Raw genomic sequence first — 201 nt, forward strand, 5'->3', positions numbered from 1 at the left:
AATCCCGCCTCCCCGTCGGGGAATCGAACCCCGGTCTCCCGCGTGACAGGCGGGGATACTCACCACTATACTAACGAGGAGTGGGGTGAAGGACTCTCCGGTTGCCGGCAGGACGTGGTACGATGTCACAGCTGGCAGGGTTCGCGCCCGCGGGTGGGGACTGTCGCGGAGCCTGTACAAGGTGGGGCGATGTGCGCCACC

General features: G+C 66.2%; 1 non-coding gene across 1 annotated transcript; it reads right to left on the minus strand.

The window, feature by feature from the left end:
- Positions 1 to 8: 8 nt before the first annotated feature.
- On the minus strand, positions 9 to 80 carry TRNAD-GUC. Its single transcript has one exon. It is a non-coding gene; the product is annotated as a tRNA-Asp (tRNA).
- Positions 81 to 201: the final 121 nt, after the last annotated feature.

The sequence above is a fragment of the Eurypyga helias genome, unplaced genomic scaffold (genome assembly GCF_000690775.1).
Source record: "Eurypyga helias isolate BGI_N326 unplaced genomic scaffold, ASM69077v1 scaffold8734, whole genome shotgun sequence".
In the NCBI taxonomy this organism is placed as follows: Eukaryota; Metazoa; Chordata; class Aves; order Eurypygiformes; family Eurypygidae; genus Eurypyga; species Eurypyga helias.